This window comes from Zingiber officinale, chromosome 3A (assembly GCF_018446385.1).
Source record: "Zingiber officinale cultivar Zhangliang chromosome 3A, Zo_v1.1, whole genome shotgun sequence".
Lineage (NCBI taxonomy): Eukaryota > Viridiplantae > Streptophyta > Magnoliopsida > Zingiberales > Zingiberaceae > Zingiber > Zingiber officinale.
The window spans coordinates 107156621-107177184 of record NC_055990.1 but is presented as its reverse complement, the minus strand read 5'-3'; the positions used below and the strand labels follow the sequence as shown (position 1 = coordinate 107177184).

The following is a 20564-nucleotide window of genomic DNA, read 5'->3' as shown; positions in this document are numbered from 1 at the left end:
AACCAATCACCAAATTTCTTAAACTAGGAAGAATTGAACCGTCTAAATTGATTTATTCTAAATTTTTATTTTGAGAATTCATATCCTAAAGGTTGGCATGGACCCTTTTATAAATATATCCTTCGAACTTGATCCCTAATGTTAGCATTATAATAACAAATTGGAGTTCTTAGTCCAGGATCTACCGGTAGTTGTGAAAAATCAAATTCTTCAACTCTTACCTCTCTAATGTTTTGTTCTTTTATTTCTAAATATTTTCTTTTAAAAACTCTCTACATTGCCGATAAAATGATTTCCTAATGAAAATAAGCAAAAAAAAAACATGAGATAAATATAAATTAGATTAATTAACATGTTGATGAGTCAAACATAAGAATTAATGATGAGGATGATGTTAAAACTATAATTGCGGAAATGATGAGCAGTGGAAGGCTAGAAGTTGCATTGTCACTGGCATGATACGACCGCTGCTCCCCAACAACGATGCGCTGCACAAGGCAGCAGTTGCTGCCCCACTAAGCAATGATGCGATTGTGCAAGTTTGCAACTTTGCAATTACACAACTGCCTCATGAGTGGCAACATCGCTGCCTAACGGGGCAGCGGTCGCTTCGCTAGCGTTGAGCAGCAGCATTGCTGCCTAATGGGGTAGAGGCCACTTTGTTAAATGTTAATGTCGACCGACGTTGCCATTTGAACAAAAAAAAAAAAGTTTAGAGACCTAGGGATTAGGATTACCTTTGGCTTTGCGCGTTTAGCTTGCTGCAGAGTGTGACAAGGGCTTGCTTGCTCTTGCTATGGCCCTGCAAGTTCCATGTGAGAAGAGTCTGCAGAGGGTCGGCAAGTGCAGAGAGGTCGCGGAGAGGGAGAGGGGAAAAAGAAGGGTGTGTTTTTTTTTGTTTAACTCTATTGCATTTCTTTTTTTATTTGAGCCTAAAAATTATATTAATAAAATTTATTGTCTAGGCCAGTGTGGGTAGCTGCCCATACTGGGCCTTAATAGGCTCTACCCTACTCCTTTTAACAATAGAAGATGTAGATTAATGTGCACTTTGTGGAATATGTATGGAATTCTCTTGGTTTATTTGATTCTCATACTTTATCAAATTGCAATACTTATCTATCATTGAAGTAAGATTTGCCAAATAAAAAGTAAGGAAGACAAACGGATTGCATGTGTGAAATGGATATTTAGTCTTACAAAAGAGAGACGAAATATATGTTAGTGAACTTTGAATGGATAGAAGAACATTTATAAAAATGTGGAGCCGCCACATCAGCGACCCCCCTAAAGCCGATCCCACGGATATGGAGGGAAGTAAATGCAGGTACACAGCTGAAAGCGCATAGTTGGGACGCTAACCCCAGGCAATGACACCCCGAGGATCGAACCCTGGACCTTTCGGCCACGAAACTATGTGCCCCCAGCTGTGCTACGCCTTGGGGACAAAAATATATTCATAAATGGTCCGGGCTAGGATTTGAACCCGAGACCTCTTAGTTGAGATTAGTTTAAGTTGTCATTAGGGTGGTGGTAAAGCATCACTTTATGATATTGTGTAATATGGTATGAGACTTTGGGGGGTTTAAAAGCTACAAAAATAAGCGACACCTCCTAAAGAAGAAACCATTTAAGGTAACATTTTTTTAATCACCTCTAGTTCATCTTTTAAAATATTCTTCATTCAACTCTATGAATATTATAGGGTTGTTTAGGTGCTTTAGACGATACTTTTATCCCAGCGACACCTCTAAAAGAAGAAAAACAACCTTATCACATAAGAAAGGGGGGATTGCTACAAACATGTTGGGAGTGTGTTGCCTAAATATGCAATTATATATGTGTCACTTGGTTAGGAAGGTCCTACTCAAGATGGTCAAGTTCTTTATGATGCCATCAGTAGACCATCTGACCTTAAAGTCCCCCAAGGTAAATTTTAATTGTTTTAAACTTTCAAGTTTATTTTTTTTCCTTTTTATGGAATACTTGCATTTACTTTATTTTCCTTGGTATAGGTTGTTACTATTTGGTAGATGCTAGATATTGCAATTCAGATGGATTTCTAGCACCTTATCACAGGCATAGGTATCCTCTTAATGAGTTTGATGGTCACCGACCTGAGATAGCCAAAGAATATTTTAACATGAAGTACTCTAGAGCAAGAAATGTTGTAACGACCACCCTTACTACTACTACTACTCTCTAAGAGTGACCGTTACTTATCTACTAACTCTACTTAACCGGTTTATTAAAAATCTTTAGGAAAACCCTACCGAAAAATTTCGGCAGAGTCTCCCCTGTACCGATGACCATTTTCCATAATACAAGCATAATATATTCAGCCACAGGCGGCTGGAAATATATTTCAATCAACCACGCAGTTTAATAAGAAATGAAAACTAACCACTACCACGCAGTTTAATAATTCAAATCATGCAGATAATGAAAAATCGAAAACATAACTTCTTACTACATCCTTTCCTTATCAACTTAATAAGAAATCAAACTAATCACATTCTTAAACTAAATGAATTCCTTAGCTAAGTCCCAAGGACCTCCATAGTCCACACATCACACACTCCTCTTGCATCTCCTTGTCGCCTTCCTTCACTGTATCTTTTCTTTCCCTTTATCTGCAGTAGGAGGAAATGCAGTCTATAAGCATAAAGCTTAGTGAGCGCTATCTACTCACAAAAACTCGATATGCATGTATATAAATAAAAACATTCTAAAACTGAATGCTAACATATAAAACTACTCATGCTCATATATAGCAAAGGAATCATGCTAACTGAAATACTAAACATGTATAGCTAATCATGCTCATAAGAATAAAACTATAACAGCATGCTGAAAGCAAATAAAACTAAACATGCTGAATAATCTAATAGCAAGAAACAAATAAAACTACTACTGAATGCTTCAAACAACAAGAAACTAAACTTTCTAATTCTAAACATATTTGAAGCTTGTTTCATTTGTTTCAAAACTTATACTTTAATACTTCAAAGAATAATAAACTTCTTTTGGGTCCGGCATAGTACCAATTTGCGCGCATCCTTAATAAGAGTCGAGGTAGCTAATCCCGAAACTACTAAGGTAATTCTAGGCGATCTTGTGCCTAGGGGCGATCTAGGAGCCCACCCAATGGACCTTGTGTCCTAGACCTCGTGTCCAGTACATGTCATTACAAAGTAAAATACTTTCTTTTTAACTATAACTTCTTTATACTTGCCCTTACTTGGCATTTAAGCAAACACCTTGTGTGCGCTTTTGATATTCAATCTTCTGGAATTGAAATCAAGTCTAGACCTTAGTCTTTCTTGCTTATAGTTCTTAAAGACAGAAACTCATGCTTATGTAATAGCAAAGAAACTAATAATTGCATGCTCAAGATATTCTAATAGAAAAAGAGACTAGAAAGTATCACCGTGCACATCTAATGGCAAAGGGAAATAAATCATCTTAAACCTGCTGTGAAAGTAAAGCTAAGCATGCAATTTAAGAAATGCTTAGAAATACTATAGAAGATCAAGCTGTGAAATATCCCAACTAAGCAAGTAGTAATGAGGACTTAAGCATGCTGTGAAAGTAAAACAAATTCAACTACCAGGCATGCAATGGAATCTAGAAAATCTGCTCATGTATATCTAATAATAAAGCACTGAAATTTGCATACTATGAGCATATCATCTGAATAATCTAGGGTATTTCCTGGAATACTAATTTTCAACTAAGCATATGGTTATGATTAGAACCTAGAAACAATTCTGTTCTCTGCTTGACAAGCTAGTAAGGAAATCCAAGCAAACTGAAATGCTAAATATAAGGGTTGTTCATGTTCATTAAAACAACAAGAAGAAATCAAAACTAAAATGCTACCCAAGATCTAAACAGTAGGCTTAAGATGAGAGCTATTCATGCACGGCAGTAACTAAAAGGTACTGGAACTGCACACTTTGGCTTGAGGTAATTGGCTATGACTGTTATCGGCCCTATACAAAATTGTTCCTGCTTGCAAATATGAAGTTAAAGAAAAAGTTGTTCTAAACTCTAAACATGCTTCAACAGATTAGCAACAGAGCAAGCAAAATCTTAAATCTATTCCAAGATCCCTAACATCATGTTTTTCTACAACCAAAAATTCAAAAACCATGAAAACAAATCGAAGCTCGGAACCACTCCTACTGCAGGTGAGTAGCAACTCACTGTGATTTGCTTGGACTTACAACCAATCGGGACGAACTCTAGGGCTTCGGAAAGATGAAGTTCTCGGCTTCCTCTTGTGCTCACGCGTGCTCCTCTCTGTCGGGATGACCACCACGGATGAGGTTGGCTGGAAGACAGCTTCGCCGGCGCCGGAAGGAACCCTACGAGACGCCGCGGTTTCGCTTGTGGGTTTGTCACCGTCACGCAGCCGAGAAGAGAAGGGATTTTTGAGAGAAGTTTTTGATTTTCCGAAAAGAAACCTAAATTCCTTTTCTTATACTAGGGTTAAACCGAACTATACCTTAAATATAATCCGTTCTTTCCTTAATTAACAAAAACTCGCCGGCACAGCTGGTCAATCGACTTTTAACCGAAGCAAGGGGTCTCGGCTTCAATCCCTCAGCTGCGCACTTTTTCCCAATTTATTCCCTAATCATTAACTATGCTATAAACTTAATTCTCACCATATAAGGTTAACAAAACCGTGTAGCTCATCTGGTTGGATCAGTTTTGCTTGGGTCAGTCCGACCCGAGGTCGTGGGTTCGAATCTCACCTTCAATATTTTTTTTTAAAACTTCTTTCTTTTTATAACCCTACTAAACGACCTCCAAAAATTACGTAAAAATACTCTAAAAATTTCTAAAAATCTCTAGAATATTTTAAAAGTATTTCCAAATATTTTTATGGACTTTTAGAACTTGAAATAGGGAAAATTGGGTTGTTACAATTCCCCATACCTTATAAAAAGTTCGTCCTCGAACTTAGAATAGCTCTGGATACTTCTGTCTCATACTGTCCTCCCGCTCCCAAGTGACTTCCTCGTGCTTCTGGTTCTGCCAGATAACCTTCACTAGTGGCACTTCTTTATTTCTTAGTCTCTTGACTGCTCTGTCCACTATCTGTGTAGGTCTGCTCTCATAACTAAGATCCTCTTGGATCTGCACTGACTGAGGCTGAATCACTTGGCTCGGGTCATGGAGACACTTCTTTAGCATGGAGACATGAAACACATTGTGTATTGCTGACATGTCTTGTGGTAAGTCCAGCCTGTAAGCTACTTTCCTAATCCTTTCTGTGATCAGGTAAGGTCCTACATAACGAGGACTTAATTTGCCCTTCTTGCCAAATCTCATCACTCCCTTCATAGAAGCGACCTTGAGAAAGACTGAATCCCCTACTTGGAATTCAAGTGGCCTACGGCGTGTGTCAGCATAACTCTTCTGTCTACTCTGGGCAGTCTCAATCCTCTGTCTAATCTTCTGGATAGCCTGAGTAGTCTCATCTATCAGTTCTGTCTGAATGCCTAGTTCTACTTCCATTTCTTTTCTCTCACCTGCTTCTTGCCAGCAAATGGGTGATCTGCACTTCCTGCCATACAGTGCCTCATAAGGTGCCATCTTGATGGTGGCCTGATAGCTATTGTTGTAGGCAAATTCAGCTAAGCATAGATACTTGCACCAACTTCCTTTGAAATCTAGTGCATAAGCTCTGAGCATATCTTCTAGAATCTGGTTTACTCGCTCTGTCTGTCCATCAGTCTGAGGATGGAAGGCTGTGCTGAACTTGAGTTTGGTGCCTAGTGCAGTCTGTACACACTCCCAGAAGTGAGAGGTGAAGCGCTCATCTCTATCAGAAACAATAGATTTAGGAACTCCGTGAAATCTGATCACCTCTTTAACATACAACTGTGCCAACTGCTCTATAGAGTGGGACACCTTGATGGCTAGAAAATGAGCAGACTTGGTCAATCTGTCCACTATCACCCATATCGCATCATATCCATTTGTGGTTCTTGGAAGACCTATTATGAAGTCCATGGATATGTCTTCCCACTTTCACTCTGGTATAGGAAGAGGCTGGAGAACTCCTCCTGGTCTCTGGTGTTCTGCTTTGACCCTCTGACATATTTAGCTACATCTCTTTTGAGTCCAGACCACCAGAATCTCTGTTTCACGTCTTGATACATCTTGGTAGAACCAGGATGCATGGAATAAGGTGTACTATGAGCTTCTTCCAAAATTTTCTTTCTCAGCTCTTCATCATTGGGAACACAAAGGCGACTCCCCTAATAAAGAATTCCACTGTCTGATACTCGAAACTCCGAATTTCCTTCTTCCTGTATCCCTTGTTTGATCTTTTGGATATCAGGATCTTCACTTTGCTTTCTCTGTATATCCTCAAGTAGGGTTGAATCTAAGGTCAATGCAGAGAGTTGCCCATAAATAATTTCCATACCAAAATCTGACAACTCCTTCTGCAATGGTAGGGCTAATGATGACAAAGACATCAGGGATGCACTGGATTTTCTGCTTAGTGCATCTGCCACTTTATTAGCTTTGCCTGGATGGTAGAGGATTTCACAGTCATAATCTTTGACCAACTCTAGCCACCTACACTGTCTCATGTTTAAGTCCTTCTGAGTGAAGAAGTACTTAAGACTCTGATGGTATGTGAAGATTCTGCACTGGACTCCATACAGGTAATGTCACCAGGGTTTCAGTGCAAAGACCACAGCTGCCAGCTCAAGATCATGAGTGGGGTAGTTCTTCTCGTAGTCTTTGAGTTGCCTGGAAGCATAAGCTATAACTTTTCCTTCTTGCATGAGTACAGCTCCTAGGCCCATCTTGGAAGCATCACTATAGATGTCAAAACTCTTGTCACTCTCTGGAACTGTCAGAATGGGAGCACTGGTCAGTCTCTTCTTTAGCTCTTGGAAACTCTGCTCACATTTATCTGACCACTCAAACTTCTTGTTCTTTCTGGTGAGGGTTGTAAGTGGAGAGGTTATTCTGGAAAAGTCTTCCACGAATTTCCTGTAGTACCCAGCTAAACCAAGGAAGCTTCTGATCTCCCTGGAATTCTTGGGTCTCTTCCAATTGCTGACCGCTTCTACTTTGGTTGGATCTACTTGTATGCCTTCTCTAGAAACGATGTGACCTAGAAACGCTACCTGCTCCAACCAGAATTCGCACTTTGAGAATTTAGCATAGAGCTGCTTTTGTTGAAGGGTCTGCGGAACTATTCTCAAGTGCGTGTCATGCTCCTCTGGGGTTCTTGAATAGATTAGAATGTCGTCGATGAACACAATGACAAATTTGTCAAGGTATTCTCTGAACACTCTGTTCATCAGGTCCATGAAAATTGCAGGTGCATTAGTCACACCAAAAGGCATGACTACGAACTCGTAGTGTCCGTATCTGGTCCTGAAAGCCGTTCTGGGTATATCCTTTTCCTTCACTTTCAACTGATGGTACCCAGAGCGCAGGTCTATCTTGGAGAACACTGTTGCCCCTCTCAACTGATCAAATAAGTCATCGATTCTAGGCAGTGGATACTTGTTCTTGATGGTCACTTGATTCAAAGCCCTATAATCTATGCACATCCGCATAGATCCATCCTTCTTCTTGACAAACAACACAGGAGCTCCCCAAGGTGAGTGACTAGGGCGGATGAAGTCTTTTTCAAGTAGCTCCTGAAGTTGCTCTTGTAACTCTTTAGCTCACGGAGACATACGGATGGAGCTTTTGAAATTAGACCGCACTGTGAACCGCTCAATCTCAAACTCCACTCTCTGCTGGGAGGTAGTCTAGGTAGCTCTTCCGGGAATACCGATACTCATGCATCACCCGAACTTCCTCCCGCTAGGTCTTTCTTCTTCTTCACTCACAATGAATGAAGAAAACCAAGACACCCTTTAGCTAGCATCCGTGAGTCAGGAGGGAAGAGAGGAATTTCGGTCTTCCTCTTCGCACTCTCAGTAAATTCAAAGGATGGTTCACCTTCGACTAAAGATCACTTTCCTTCTCGGCAATCAAGCAATCAGACTTGCTAAGGAAATACATACCCAAATGATATCGAAACTCGCATGGCGAGGACTATCGATGACACATAGCTCACGCCTGAATTCGACTGCATGCATCAAACCACTGACTAGATTCCATGACTTCCCCAGAAGGTAGGGTTGTCAGGAACTTGGAATTCATGCTTTCTGTAGGTACCTGTAATTCTTTGGCAAAAGATATGGATACAAAAGAATGGGTCGCCCCAGTATCAAATAGTACAATAGCTATATGCTGAAAAATAACTACTTGACCTGTTACGATCGTGGAGGCACTAGCAGCTTCTTCTTTGGTGAGGGAGAATACTCTGGCATTGGCTGGAACTAGTGGGGCTTCCAACCTTCCTTGACTGATCTGAGGTCCTTCCAGAGTTGCAGGCATATAATGTAGCTGAGGTTTGCCTCCATATTGTATCAGCTGTGGCTGAGGTGCATTGAGCTTGTTAGAACACTCCCTAGCCATATGTCCTTCCTGCCCACACGAATAACATCCAGTCTTACCCAAAAGACAGACTCCTGGATGTATTTTCCCACATTTAGGACAGGGAGGGAACTTAGTCTGCTTGTTTGCTGGTCCTCCCTTCTGGTTACCTCCTGAGTTCTACTGCTTTCTCTTGTTACCCTTGCCTTTCCAGTTCTGCTTATTTGCTTGAGGTTTCTGATTGCCAACTGTCTTGTCTTCGATCTTGACTGGCTTATGTTGCGCTCGTTGTGCCCTGATGCTGTCCAGATAGTGCTCAGCAACTAATGCTCTGCTGACTAGCTCTTCGCCAGTCTGAGGCTGATGAGCTCCACTACTCACATTAAGTGCTATCACTGGCCTCAGCATCCTGAGCATCAGTCTGACTTGTTCCTTCTCCATGCTTACTAGCTCTGGGCATAAACGAGCTAGCCTATTGAATTTCTTCACTACTTCTTCCACTGACCGGTCACCTTGTCTGAATTCTATGAACTCCTCATAATGCTTATTGGTGATCCGCTAACGGAAGAATTCTTCATAAAACTCTGCTTCAAAGTCAGCTCAGCTCATCTGATTGACTGCTCTCTTGCTTTTAACTCTCTCCCACCACATACGAGCATCCCCAGATAGGCAAAATGAAGCACACTTGACCTTCTCGACTTCTGGCCAGTCAAGAAGCTCCATGGTGCTCTCCAGTGTCTTGAACCAAGCCTAAGCATCCCAGGGCTCAGTCGTGCCTGAGAAACTCTCTGGCTTCAGTTTCAGCCACTGTATCAGATATGCTTCTTATCTTCTAGGTGCTGTGGGGACTTCCAGGACAGCTGGTGGAACCTCAGTCACCACAAGAGTCTCCACATTAATGGTTGGAGGAGTGGGAGGGACTGGCTGCTGATTCGCCATCAGATTGACGATCACTTGCTGTTGCTCTGCTACTTGTCTCTGGAGTTGAGCAACAACTTCAGAGAGATTTGGTTCAGTTGCTCCTGGCCCTTCGTTCTCCTGAGCCTGGTCCTCAGTACGAGCGGTACGGGGACGTCCTCTTCTTGACATCTAATTATGCAAAGAAAGAAAGACTTGATATATTCTTTATCCTTTCTAACCAAACTTAGGTATATGAATAAAAGAGAAACAAACTTCTATCTTACTTAAGCACTTAAAAACAAATACTCTATACTACAGTTAATAATAAGGAAAGCAGAATAAAGAAAGATTTTTAAATACTTTCTTAATTGGAGACGGCAAGGATGATGCTGATGTGTGTGTGATGCTGGAGAATGGAACACTGCTCTGATACCAACTGTAACGACCACCTTTCTTACTACTACTACTACTCTCTAAGAGTGACCGTTACTTATCTACTAACTCTACTTAACCGGTTTATTAAAAATCTCTAAGAAAACCCTACCGAAAATTTTCGGCAGAGTCTCCCTTATACCGGTGACCATTTTCCATAATACAAGCATAATATACTCAGCCACAGGCGGCTGGAAATATATTTCAATCAACCACGCAGTTTAATAAGAAATGAAAACTAACCACAACCACGCAGTTTAATAATTCAAATCATGCAGATAATGAAAAACCGAAAACATAACTTCTTACTGCATCCTTTCCTTATCAACTTAATAAGAAATCAAACTAATCACATTCTTAAACTAAATGAATTCCTTAGCTAAGTCCAAAGGACCTCCATAGTCCACACATCACACACTCCTCTTGCATCTCCTTGTCACCTTCCTTCACTGTATCTTTTCTTTCCCTTTATCTGCGGTAGGAGGAAATGCAGTCTATAAGCATAAAGCTTAGTGAGCGCTATCTACTCACAAAAACTCGATATGCATGTATATAAATAAAAACATGCTAAAACTGAATGCTAACATATAAAACTACTCATGCTCATATATAACAAAGGAATCATGCTAACTGAAATACTAAACATGTATAGCTAATCATGCTCATAAGAATAAAACTATAACAGCATGCTGAAAGCAAATAAAACTAAACATGCTGAATAATCTAATAGCAAGAAACAAATAAAACTACTACTGAATGCTTCAAACAACAAGAAACTAAACTTTCTAATTCTAAACATATTTGAAGCTTGTTTCATTTGTTTCAAAACTTATACTTTAATACTTCAAAATAATAATAAACTTCTTTTTGGCCCGGCATAGTACCAATTTGCGTGCATCCTTAATAAGAGTCGAGGTAGCTAATCCCGAAACTACTAAGGTAATTCTAGGCGATCTTGTGCCTAGGGGCGATCTAGGAGCCCACCCAATGGACCTTGTGTCCTGGACCTCGTGTCCGGTACATGCCATTACAAAGTAAAATACTTTCTTTTTAACTATAACTTCTTTATACTTGCCCTTACTTGGCATTTAAGCAAACACCTTGTGTGCGCTTTTGATATTCAATCTTCTGGAATTGAAATCAAGTCTAGACCTTAGTCTTTCTTGCTTATAGTTCTTAAAGACAGAAACTCATGCTTATGTAATAGCAAAGAAACTAATAATTGCATGCTCAAGATATTCTAATAGAAAAAGAGACTAGAAAGTATCACCGTGCACATCTAATGGCAAAGGGAAATAAATCATCTTAAACCTACTGTGAAAGTAAAGCTAAGCATGCAATTTAAGAAATGTTTAGAAATGCTATAGAAGATCAAGCTGTGAAATATCCCAACTAAGCAAGTAGTAATGAGGACTTAAGCATGCTGTGAAAGTAAAACAAATTCAACTACCAGGCATGCAATGGAATCTAGAAAATCTGCTCATGTATATCTAATAATAAAGCACTAAAATTTGCATACTATGAGCATATCATCTGAATAATCTAGGGTATTTCCTGGAATACTAATTTTCAACTAAGCACATGGTTATGATTAGAACCTGGAAACAATTTTCTTCTCTGCTTGACAAGCTAGTAAGGAAATCCAAGCAAACTGAAATGCTAAATATAAGGGTTGTTCATGTTCATTAAAACAACAAGAAGAAATCAAAACTAAAATGCTGCCCAAGATCTAAACAGTAGGCTTAAGATGAGAGCTATTCATGCACGGCAGTAACTAAAAGGTACTGTAACTGCACACTTTGGCTTGAGGTAATTGGCTATGACTGTTATCAGCCCTATACAAAATTGTTCTTGCTTGCAAATATGAAGTTAAAGAAAAAGTTGTTCTAAACTCTAAACATGCTTCAACAGATTAGCAACAGAGCAAGCAAAATCTTAAATCTATTCCAAGATCCCTAACATCATGTTTTTCTACAACCAAAAATCCGAAAACCATGAAAACAAATCGAAGCTCGGAACCACTCCTCTAGGGTGGTACCAACTCAGCGTGAATACAAAGACGAAAAGCGAAATCGGGAACAACTCCTACTTCAGGTGAGAAGCTCACCTGGGCTCCTCTCTGTCGGGATGACCACCACGGATGAGGTTGGCTGGAAGACAGCTTCGCCGGCGCCGGAAGGAACCCTACGAGACGCCGCGGTTTCGCTTGTGGGTTTGTCGCCGTCACGCAGCCGAGAAGAGAAGGGATTTTTGAGAGAAGTTTTTGATTTTCCGAAAAGAAACCTAAATTCCTTTTCTTATACTAGGGTTAAACCGAACTATACCTTAAATATAATCCGTTCTTTCCTTAATTAACAAAAAATCGCTGGCACAGCTGGTCAATCGACTTTTAACCGAAGCAAGGGGTCTCGGCTTCAATTCCTCAACCGCGCACTTTTTCCCAATTTATTCCCTAATCATTAACTATGCTATAAACTTAATTCTCACCATATAAGGTTAACAAAACCGTGTAGCTCAGTTGGTTGGACCGGTTTTGCTTGGGTCAGTCCGACCCGAGGTCGTGGGTTCGAATCTCACCTTCAACATTTTTTTTTAAAACTTCTTTCTTTTTGTAACCCTACTAAACGACCTCCAAAAATTACGTAAAAATACTCTAAAAATTCCTAAAAATCTCTAGAATATTTTAAAAGTATTTCCAAATATTTTTATGGACTTTTAGAACTTGAAATAGGGAAAATTGGGTCGTTACAAATGCTATCGAGAGGTGTTTTGGATTGTTGAAGAGACGTTGAAAATCCTAGCTTCCTCTTCATTTTTTCCAATGCAAAACCAAGTTCGTATTATTATTGTTTGTTGTTTGCTTCATAACTTGGTATGTAAATTCATGAGGCATGATCCTCAAGAGTGTACAACTAATAAAGATGAACATAATGAAGATGATAAAAATGATCATGAGAATGAAAATGGAGTACATACAAATAATTGTCCCAACTTATTAATAGACAACTTTTAAAAATAATTCAACATTCCAAATGTTTAATAATTGGAAAAAGGAGTTATTTGATATGGAATGACTGTAATTAGTGTGATGTTTATTTTTTATTTTTCTTCTGTATTCATCTTTGTGAAAACTTTGATGCCTAATGTTATGCATTATGTCCTAACTGTAGTCAATGTTTTATGTATCATCAACTTTCTTTAAACGTGATTTAATATTGTTACATTTAATAGTTACCCTTCCTTTGACTTTGATATGAAGTAGGATAGAGAGTAATCTTGATGACTCTATGGGTAAGAAGGTTACAAGCGGAAGAGGTAAAAACAAAGTTTTTTTAGTTGGAAGAGGAAAGTTGGGCATTAATAAAATATTTACAGGATATGACAAATGATTTTCTATGGAAAATCGATGAAAGTTTCAAGAATAATTACATGGCCGAGTTAAGAAGAATTATGATTCAAATGCTGCCAAATTTAATAAAATTTGTCACTTACATTGATTCCAAGATTAAAATCTTAAAGAAGAAATTTTATGCTATCAATGAAATGTGAAAGTAAAGTGGTTATATTTGAAATGATGTCGAAAAAAAGATAGTATGTGAAGAAACATGATATCTTGAATGGATTAAGGTATGTATAACTAACTTATGTTGTGTTGACAATTAAGATTTTTGGGATAAGTGAACTTTTAATAGCTCACCATTTTCCTATATTTTTCTTCTTCCTAAGTTAGTAATGTCTTTTGCATGTTTTCTAGAATAGTCATTATTTTTTGTTGGTTCCTAGAATTCTAGAATTTAATTGGTGTCTTATGTCTTGTATATAAATCGGTATTAGATGAATATCAAATGCATGTTTCACTTCTATACTTTCTTCTTCTTTTGCTATTTTTTCCTCATGGTATCAGAGCAGGGAGTTTCTTTCTGATATTTTTCTTATTCGTCATGAGCACTGACGAAATTATTTCATCCTCTTCTGAGGTTGCTGGTTCTAACAGCTTTGATGTTGAGCCTAATACTTCTCACAAACTGTGTTCAGTATTACTCAACGAATACAACTATTTGTCCTGGTCTAGAGCTATCACTATTGCTCTTGGTGGTCGATCAAAACTTGGATTCATTAATGGCAAGGAGACAGTTCCTGAAGAAACTGCACCAGAATATGAAGCATGGCTAGCCAAGGATCAGATGGTTATGTCTTGGCTGTTGAATTCTATGGAACGAAATATTGCTGAAATTTTCAGCTACTCTTTTTCTTCTCTGGAATTGTGGGACGCTGTTAAAGATATGTATGGAAATCAAAACAATTCTGCTAGAATTTTTCAAATTCAACAAGAGATTGCAAGTTTCAAGCAGGATGGAAAGTCCTTCGTAGGTGTCCTTGGTAAATTGAAAAATCTATGGAACGAACTAGAAGTTTATCGTCCTCACACCACTGACTCTGTCATTCTCAAGAAGCGTGTTGAGGAAGACAGGGTATTCCAACTTCTTGCGAGTCTTGATTCAGATTATGAAGAATTCAGAAGTCATATTCTAATGACTACAGAATTACCTTCTTTGAAAAATGTTTGTGCTGCCATCCAGAGAGAAGAGGTACGCCGGAAAATTATGCCTAAGTCTAATATGTCTGGTACTTCTGATTCTCACGCTTACTTAACTCTCAATGAGAAAAAAACCCCCTTCAAAAGTAAGCGTGCAGATTTAAAGTGTGATCATTGTAGACGAATTGGACACACTATTGATCGTTGTTGGATTCTTCATCCGGAATTAAAAATCAAATTTGACAAGGATAAAAAGGGAAGTGATCAAGGACGTAGGTTCAAATACAGAGCTAATGTTGCGTCTCATTCTGCGGAATCTTTTACTTCTAATCCTGTCAATTTGCTTAATGAATTTGCTAATTTTTTGCATAACAAACAACAAACAGATACCTCTTCAGATGCTGAACAAGGGCAAGATAAGCCAACTGCACTTTTAAGCAAATTTGCAAGTTTTCTTGCTGATGCTAACGTTTCAAATTCTGTGAGCAAAGAAGGTATCTTATCTGCCTTTACTACTGCCTTGAAAATTAGTTCAACTTCAAACTTATGGGTGGTTGATTCTGGTGCTTCTGATCACATAACTAACAATCTTAGTAACGTATGTGATTATATTCCCATGTCTTCATTTGTGTCCATTGCTAATGGTCAAAGTGTTCAAATTAAAGGAAAGGGAAAAATTAAACTCACGACAGAATCCATAAATTCTGAAGTGCTCTATGTCCCTTCTTTTCCTTTCCAATTATTATCCGTTCATAAAATGGTTGAAGTCTTTAATTGTGAAGTTTTATTCACACCTTCTAAGGTTATTTTTCAGGATCGTATCACCAAGAAAATGATTGGTGAAGGGTTTTTCTTTCAAGGACTGTATTATTTTTCTCCTCATCACAATGGTTCTATAAGCCTTCAAGCTCTTGTTAATCCGAAACGTCATCAGCAAATGTTGTGGCATCAGCGTCTTGCTCATCCTTCTAGTCTCATTTTTTCAAAGATTTTGCCCAATCTGTCATTGGAAGCTCATGATTGTGAAGCTTGTCATCTTTCTAAGTCATCTAAACTTCCTTTTAAGTTGTCTATGACAGAAAGTCTTAAGCCTTTTGAATTAATACACTCTGATGTATGTGGTCCTGTTCTTGACTCCATTGATAATTTCAAGTATTTTGTGACTTTCATTGATGATGTTTCTAAAGTCACTTGGGTCTATTTACTAAAATCTAAGAGTGATGTCTATGAAATTTTCAAACAGTTTCATGCTATGATTGTTAATCAATTTTCTACAACAATCAAAACCTTCAGAACTGATAATGGCACCGAATACACCTCCCACAATATGACTAATTTCTTAGCATGTAAGGGCATTGTACATCAAACTAGCTGTGTTTATACACCACAGCAAAATGGAGTTGCATAACGGAAAAATAGAGATTTATTAGAAAAGACTAGAGCCATCATGGTTCAAATGAATGTGCCTAAACACTTCTGGTCTTTTGGAGTTCTTACAGCAACGTATCTGATTAATCGACTTCCTAGTCGAATACTCAACTTCAAAAGTCCACTTGAAGTTTTGATGAATAAAAAGGCTAATATTTCTCATTTAAAGGTATTTGGTTGCACATGTTTTGTTCATGTTCCAGCCAACTCTAGAGATAAACTTGACCCAAAGGCTGTTAAGTGTGTATTTCTTGGTTACTCAAATACACAGAAAGGATATAAATGTTATGACATTTGCTACAGAAAGTTAGTTGTCACAAGAGATGTTCGATTTGATGAAATCAGACCATATTTTTCCTATTCCGATCAAAGGAAAATTACTACAGATTTATTTCCCTTCTTGAATACTGAAAACATTGTTTCAGAAATAAATCAGTCTGATTTACTAAATGCATCTGATAACATCTTGAATACTGTTGCTCCTCTAAATCAAGAACCTGAACAGGATGTTCATTCTGTTCCGATTAATCAAGAAGTTGAGCCTCGAAGAAATCCTCATCGTCATCGTCAAAAACCTAAGAGAATGGAAGACTTTGTTGCTTATTCTGTAAGATATCCAATATCAAAGTATTTGTCACGCCCCAGAGGAGTCTCTGTCCGAAGAAATTTCGGCAGCATCTCCCCTGTACGGCGGACAATATGAAACTTTCTACATATCACATATACATCAGCCACAGGCGGCTGGAATGATAACAAAAATAAAAACAAACACCACGCAGTTTATAAAGATATTCAGCCTCTGGCTGTCACAACCACGCAGTTAATAATAGTAATCAATAACAATAGGACTCTGACTCGAAATCCACCCTACTCCACTACACTCGTAAAGCTCAAATCCAACGAACTCACCTCTTCTGCCGTCCAGGCAGGCACGTAGTAGAATGGAATCCAATATCATATCAAAAATCCATCAAAAGGTATCACTCCATACAATATCCATAGGAAAAATCCAAAGACAATACTAAAACAAAGTCTGATATAGAAAAAGGACAAAATAAAACAAATAACGAACTAATAGAGAACTAGCTCTACGTGCAGATGGGGGGTCAGCGACTGGAACTGCTCCGGACAGCCTCAACCTGAAAATATCAACAATGGAGGCGGGGTGAGTCCAACACTCAGCAGGTACAACTGATATGCATAATAAAATAAATAATATATAACACTAATCATGCGTACAGTCTCCCGAATACGAGAAGGAATAAATGCAATTGAAAAATCGGGAGATAACTGTACTAACCGGGATCAAGGTACAAAGGTAACAGTCGCCGGATCAAGAAATCATAATCCTCAGATGATGTCAATCAAACGATCCATACAAACGTAGTATATAAGTGCAGAATCACAACAATAAACGAAATAAATGATACGGTGATCACAAGACTCGACATCACCGCCCAGCCGATCGAGTGGACTGAACGCCGCTTGAGTACTCCGCCCTCCGCCCCAAATCATAAACGGGGAGCTCAATGCCTCATCTCCAGACACAACGACGGGAGGAAAAATCACGGCTACCACGCTGAGTCTCCTGACCAACGGAGCCAAACAGAGTCCACCATCTGCCGGCTACCACGCTGCTACACTAAATGCCAACGGAGCCAAACAGAGCAGAACTGACTGCCGGCTACCACGCTGAGTCACCTGACTAACGGAGCCAAACAGCAGAACCGCCACACTCCAGCCAGATATACAACTAATCCATGGGTGGTGTGTGCAGTACATGTAACTGGCGATGGGCTCAACCAAAATGGAGCCGACAATCGCACAGCATGCAATCATGATGCATGACACTAAAAACATGGCATAGTCCATATAACTAGATACAAGTGTGTACCACTGGAAGAAGTGTCAAATAAAAGGTACACCAATCAAATAGGGTATCAAATAAACCCTAGATCCAGAACATATCATAGCATGTGGTTGGTTCACTACCTAAAGCATATGTGATCAGGTAGATATCATGCAGTGCAGCATAAATAAACAAACAAACATGTAACTAATCATGTAGCGACCAATCGAAACAAACAGATAACACAATTATTGTTATATGTTAAACATATTATCACGCATATCAAAAGACATAAGTCAAAGTACCCGCCTCCAAATGGAAAGAATCGTATCCGGTCCAAACTCGACATCAAGATGCTCGTCTCGCGTCAAAGTCCTGTGTCAATCACATAATTTTATTTAGCTAATTACATATATAGCAACTAGCTAAATAAGATTCCCAACCCTATTTAGGGTAACCCCTAATCAAAGTACGATCACTAACTAACCAATTACATAGATTCCAACTCTTAAAGAAATCTGTTACACATCCATATTAACCCAACATCTAGATTAAACTAACCTTAACAGCTTCCTCCTTAAAACCCTCAGCTGAACCAAGATCAGCCGCAGCAGATTGAAATCCCTAATCTGCCATATAAACCAAATCCACACAATTATCAATTCCTCCACAATAGAATCTGAGAACAGAATCACAACCTACCTCCAATCCAGATCAATGAGAGAAAGAAGAATTCGATATCCGAAAACTGGTACTGTGGCGCTGCCCAAAGCCAGGACCCGTGTGTTCTTGCCGATAAACAGAGAGATAAATTGGTGCTAGGCTCGCGGCATCTTCGGCCTGGAAGGTCGGAGGAAAAATCGACGATGCTAGGGCACAAAGGAAAATGGCAGTCAACAATAAGGCAGGGGGAAAGAGGGCCTCGGCTCCGTGCTCCTTGCTCTGGTCCAAAACCAATCCGAGTAGAGACATGGCGGTGAGAAACTGATAGGGCAGAGGGAAGATGATTGTCGGCGCTAGGGTTTCCTTGGCCGAGGGCTTGTACGCGGGAAAGGGCGGCGTCGGCGCGGGGTCGGCACTGCTTCGCGCGGTGTCGGCTGTGGCGGCGGCTCGGGAAGGAAATGGAGGAAGAGGAAGAGGAAGAGGAAGAGGAAGAAACCGCTCGGCGATTAGGGCTCGGAGGAGGGCGTCGGGCGCGCGGGGGAAGAAGGAGAAGTCGGGCACGGTTTCGGCTCGAGGGAAGGAAATAAATAAAAAGAAAAACGGAAAAGAAAAGGAAAAGAAAATAACTTTTCCTCACTTAAATGGGTAGCCTAAACAGGCTTTTCCGGGCCCCGTTTTCATCCCCGTTAACTCGTCCATACGAGCTCCGAAAAATTCCCGAAAAATTTCCAAAAATTTCGAAAAATTCCCTTATCATTATTCCTCATTTTTCCGGTATTTTACATTCTCCCCCACTAATAAAAATTTGGTCCCCAAATTTCGTTATCTACCATCAGCAAGTACTAATAACAGGTAAAGAGTATAAATGCTGAACGGTAAACTAAATCACATACCTCAAGTGAAAAGATGGGGATATCGGGCTCGAATAATATCCTCGAGCTCCCAAGTAACCTCCTCGTCTGAATGATGCTGTCATCCGACTTTAACCAGCCGGATAGTCTTGTTCCACAACTTACACTCTTTCCGATCCAAAATCCGTACCGAAACCTACTCATAAGTAACGTCAGGCTGAACGGAAACTGAAATATCTGTCAGCACATGCGTCGGGTCAGGTATATACCTCGACACAAACACATGGAATACGTCATTCACGTCTGACAGGGACGGTGGTAGTGTCAGATAGTAATCTACCACTCCAATCCTTTCCAAGATCTGGAAAGGTCCAACATATCGCAGAGCTAGCTTACCTTTGAGGCCAATCTCTTCACCCCTTTCGTGAGTGAAACTCGCAAAAATACATGGTCGTAAATGGAGAACTCTAAGAGTCTCCGACTCCGGTCAGTATAACACTTCCAGCAGTCTTATGCCTCTGTCATCCTCTGTCCGATAGTAAGGACCGCTCTGCCTCGCTGAGATCTATGAGGTCCCAACAACTGGGCCTCTCGGATTCTCATCCTGATCGACGACTGAGAAATTATGGTAATGAGACTACCCTGCTCGGTCTGTCCCTGCTCCTCAAGGTCTAACACAGAGAAACCCTGAATCAAGTCTATAACCACAACTCGTAGCAAGTTAAAGTCCCTCTGGACTTCTGGCTAAGTGCATCGGCAACCACATTAGTTTTTTTTTTTTTCCGGGTGATAACTAATGGTACACCCATAATCCTTCAGGAACTCCATCCATCTCCTCCGTCGAAGATTAAGTTCCTTCCAAGTAAAACAGACATTTGAGATTCGATGATCAGTGAGAATCTCAATGTAATATCATACAGGTAATGCCGCCAAATCTTCAGGGCAAAAATAATAGCGGCCAACTCCAGATCATGAACTGAGTATTTTCTTCTCAGGCTCCCTCAACTATCGAGAAGCATATAAGAATACTCAACCGCTACCTCGTATCAAAGACCCATACCCAGAGACGCTGGTGTAGTGGTCAAATCCCTCTTCCGAAGGTAAAACCAAAAATCGAGCCGACACTAATCTCCGCTCAGCTCCTGGAAGTGCAATCCTCGGTCCAAGTAAACTTCACACCTTCACGGTCACGCGAAAGTAGATAGCTACGCGAAGAAACCTCAACGAAGGTCTCAGAATATCCTGCGAGTCACAAAAGATCATGGATCTCCTATATCGATTTCTACCGCCCCAACCAGAATAACCTCTATCTCTCAGGAACCACAGACACTCCTACTAGTGACCGTGTGTCCCAAACATCATAACAAAAGACAATCCAAACCAACGACTACTGATAATCACATATAGATGTTCTCGTCGAATCATCTCTAGATCT

At 39.8% G+C, this 20564-nt stretch overlaps 1 long non-coding RNA gene across 1 annotated transcript; it reads right to left on the bottom strand.

Annotated features, from left to right (window-relative positions):
• Positions 1 to 17932: 17932 nt before the first annotated feature.
• On the bottom strand, positions 17933 to 18585 carry LOC122052246. The gene is made up of 3 exons (XR_006131945.1): positions 18318 to 18585; positions 18177 to 18244; positions 17933 to 17990 (listed from the first exon to the last, which is right to left on the bottom strand). It is a non-coding gene; the product is annotated as an uncharacterized LOC122052246 (long non-coding RNA).
• Positions 18586 to 20564: the final 1979 nt, after the last annotated feature.